We start from the raw sequence: 4,980 nt of genomic DNA, 5'->3' as shown, positions 1-4,980 counted from the left end.
TATGAGACATCAGAAGTTTAATAAAACCAGAGGGTCACTCAGGAGTTAATTTCTAAGAGTTATTTCCCGGCTTCACCTGCTGCTTCTAGTTTGAACTTTAATACAATTTCATTCACTTACAATCGATACAATGTAACGGCGATGTCACTTCTGGTTCTCAGGGGCTGGTAAATGTGGAACCTGCGGTGGGGGCAACGTCTCCCCTCTGTATAGTGACAATATTGCGATTTGAATGACACCAATCCGTGCCATTTATGATAAGCTGAGAAACTTTTAAAAACTTTGTCCCAGATTCTCAGCGTCCGCACAACTAAAACTAAAGAGTCTTATGGGAGGCGTTATTAATACAGGACCCCATTATATTATGTGGATAATGATCAAAGCCGAGACCCCCAGATCAGGTCACCACAGGTCACAGCTCTGCAGCGACTTTCTGGAGCACAAAACTTCTTTCTAAACTCTGCAAATAAATACGAACTGTCCTCTAATTGAAACTGAAATGTAAAACATAATTAGATGTCATCAAACTGATCTCAGAAGGACACACAATTCTGCTCCAACTGACATAAGTAACATATAATCTTACAAAAAGAGGTAGGTAGTAAATTATCAGAACAAGCTCTCTGCAGATACTGAACCAGCAGGGGATGCTGTGAGATTTCAGCTCTAAAGCCTACAGAATTGTGAGGAATTATTACAGGATAAGTAATGTATGTACACAGTGACTCCAACAGCAGAATAGTGAGTGCAGCTCTGGAGTATAATACAGGATGTAACTCAGGATCAGTACAGGATAAGTAATGTAATGTATGTACACAGTGACTCCAACAGCAGAATAGTGAGTGCAGCTCTGGAGTATAATACAGGATGTAACTCAGGATCAGTACAGGATAAGTAATGTAATGTATGTACACAGTGACTCCACCAGCAGAATAGTGAGTGCAGCTCTGGAGTATAATACAGGATGTAACTCAGGATCAGTACAGGATAAGTAATGTAATGTATGTACACAGTGACTCCACCAGCAGAATAGTGAGTGCAGCTCTGGAGTATAATACAGGATGTAACTCAGGATCAGTACAGGATAAGTAATGTAATGTATGTACACAGTGACTCCACCAGCAGTATAGTGAGTGCAGCTCTGGAGTATAATACAGGATATAACTCCGGATCAGTACAGGATAAGTAATGTAATGTATGTACACAGTGACTACACCAGCAGAATAGTGAGTGCAGCTCTGGAGTATAATACAGGATGTAACTCAGGATCAGTACAGGATAAGTAATGTAATGTATGTACACAGTGACTCCACCAGCAGAATAGTGAGCGCAGCTCTGGAGTATAATACAGGATATAACTCAGGATCAGTATAGGATAAGTAATGTAATGTATGTACACAGTGACTCCACCAGCAGAATAGTGAGTGCAGCTCTGGAGTATAATACAGGATATAACTCAGGATCAGTACAGGATAAGTAATGTAATATATGTACACAGTGACTCCACCAGCAGAATAGTGAGTGCAGCTCTGGAGTATAATACATGCTGTAATTCAGGATCAGTACAGGATAAGTAATGTAATGTATGTACACAGTGAGACCACCAGCAGAATAGTGAGTGCAGCTCTGGAGTATAATACAGGAAGTAACTCAGGATCAGTACAGGATAAGTAATGTAATGTATGTACACAGTGACTCCACCAGCAGAATAGTGAGTGCAGCTCTGGAGTATAATACAGGATGTAACTCAGGATCAGTACAGGATAAGTAATATAATGTATGTACACAGTGACTCCACCAGCAGAATAGTGAGTGCAGCTCTGGAGTATAATACAGGATATAACTCAGGATCAGTACAGGATAAGTAATGTAATGTATGTACACAGTGACTCCACCAGCAGAATAGTGAGTGCAGCTCTGGAGTATAATACAGGATATAACTCAGGATCAGTACAGGATAAGTAATGTATGTACACAGTGACTCCACCAGCAGAATAGTGAGTGCAGCTCTGGAGTATAATACAGGATGTAACTCAGGATCAGTACAGGATAAATAATGTCATGTATGTACACAGTGACTCCACCAGCAGAATAGTGAGTGCAGATCTGGAGTATAATACAGGATGTAACTCACGATCCATGCAGTATAAGTAATGTATGTACACAGTGACTCCACCCAAATGTTACATGTTGTTCTGCGTCAAACTAAGCCAACAATACAGTGCACGTTTAGTAGATAGACATCTTACTCATAGCCATTTATGTTGCTGTCACTTTGACATTACTAGTGCTGTCTTGATGTTAAAGAGCATGAAAAGGGTGGGGGGGGTACAGTCCCAAAAGACCCCAGAGAGTCAGACACAACTTTTGACGGTAATCAGGACACTTTTAATTTATAACAAATTTATTCGGACCAAATCTAATCTCACGGCCAGTTTGACCGAATCGGGCCCTAAACGAATGTCGGGGAATTTGCTCATCTCTAGTCATGAGCAAAGAGGCTCATCTTAGCAGCAATCGGTTTGGCGCTGACTAGACTGGGGTGCAGAGTCACATGAATGTATCTGTTACTCTCCCTTAAACCCTGCAAGGAGGTTTGGACTTTCCCGTTGGGATTCCGAGTTTGGATCACCAGAATGGTCAGTGGTTGTGCTGTAGCGGATTCAGGAATCGTCAGGGCGTCGTCAACGGATAAGCAGTCAGGAAGAAGCAAGACAGAGAATAAGGCTGGGTTCACACGACCTATTTTCAGGCGTAAACGAGGCGTATTATGCCTCGTTTTACGCCTGAAAATAGGGCTAAAATACGTCGGCAAACATCTGCCCATTCATTTGAATGGGTTTGCCGACGTACTGTGCCGACGACCTGTAATTTACGCGTCGTCGTTTGCCAGCTGTCAAACGACGACGCGTAAAAATACAGCCTCGTCAAAAGAAGTGCAGGACACTTATATACATTATATGCAGGACACTTATATACATTATATGCGGGACACTTATATACATTATATGCGGGACACTTATATACATTATATGCGGGACACTTATATACATTATATGCGGGACACTTATATACATTATATGCGGGACACTTCTATACATTATATGCGGGACACTTCTATACATTATATGCGGGACACTTCTATACATTATATGCGGGACACTTATATACATTATATGCGGGACACTTATATACATTATATGCGGGACACTTATATACATTATATGCGGGACACTTCTATACATTATATGCGGGACACTTCTATACATTATATGCGGGACACTTCTATACATTATATGCGGGACACTTATATACATCATATGCGGGACACTTATATACATTATATGCAGGACACTTATATATATTATATGCGGGACACTTCTATACATTATATGCGGGACACTTCTATACATTATATGCTGGACACTTCTATACATTATATGCGGGACACTTCTATACATTATATGCGGGACACTTCTATACATTATATGCGGGATACTTATATACATTATATGCGGGACACTTATATACATTACATGCGGGACACTTCTATACATTATATGCGGGACACTTATATACATTACATGCTGGACACTTCTATACATTATATGCGGCACACTTCTATACATTATATGCTGGACACTTCTATACATTATATGCGGGACACTTCTATACATTATATGCGGGACACTTATATACATTATATGCGGGACACTTATATACATTATATGCGGGACACTTATATACATTATATGCGGGACACTTATATACATTATATGCGGGGCACTTCTATACATTATATGCGGGACACTTATATACATTATATGCGGGACACTTATATACATTATATGCGGGACACTTATATACATTATATGCAGGGCACTTATATACATTATATGCGGGACACTTATATATATTATATGCAGGACACTTATATACATTATATGCGGGACACTTCTATACATTATATGCGGGACACTTATATACATTATATGCGGGACACTTCTATACATTATATGCGGGACACTTATATATATTATATGCAGGGCACTTATATACATTATATGCGGGACACTTATATATATTATATGCGGGACACTTATATACATTATATGCGGGACACTTCTATACATTATATGTGGGACACTTATATACATTATATGCAGGACACTTATATACATTATATGCGGGACACTTCTATACATTATATGCGGGACACATATACATTATATGCAGGACACTTATATACATTATATGCGGGACACTTATATATATTATATGCAGGACATTTCTTTCAGACGTAATTTGAGTCGTACTTCATTGAACTCAATGAAGCACAGCTCAAAATTTACGGCTGTCAGAGAAGCCTCGCAAAATGCGAGGAGGAGCATTTACGTGTGAAACGAGGCAGCTGTTTTCTCCTGAAAACAGTCTGTCTTTTCACACGTAAATGCCTCTCAACGTGTGCACATACCCTAAGGCTGGGTTCACACGTGGCGGAATTTCACTTAAATTCCGCTGCGGACACTCCGCAGCGTTAATCCGCAGCGGAGCCGTTTCTCCATTGCCTTCCACTTCTATTTAGAAGTGTTCGTTTAGACGAGGCGTAACATTCCGCTGCGGAGCATAGGCTGCGGAGCGGAATTTGGTGTCCGCAGCATGCTCTGTCTGTTGCGGAGCAGTGGCGGACTCATGGCGGAATTTCTCCATTGACTTCAATGGAGATTCTAAGTTCCTCAATGAAGTCCGCAGCTGTCATGCACATGTTATGTGTGCTGCGGATGCGTCTTGCTTTTTTGCCATGACATTTCTTCATTCTGGCTGGACCTATGTATTTCTAGGTCTACAGCCAGACTGACGAAGTCAATGGGGCTCCCGTAATTACGGGAGCGTTGCTAGGAGACGTCAGTAAATAGTCACTGTCCAGGGTGCTGAAAGAGTTAAGCGATCGGCAGTAACTGTTTCTGCACCCGGGACAGT

This window comes from Rhinoderma darwinii, chromosome 8 (assembly GCF_050947455.1).
Source record: "Rhinoderma darwinii isolate aRhiDar2 chromosome 8, aRhiDar2.hap1, whole genome shotgun sequence".
Lineage (NCBI taxonomy): Eukaryota > Metazoa > Chordata > Amphibia > Anura > Rhinodermatidae > Rhinoderma > Rhinoderma darwinii.
This window is presented reverse-complemented; position numbering follows the sequence as displayed.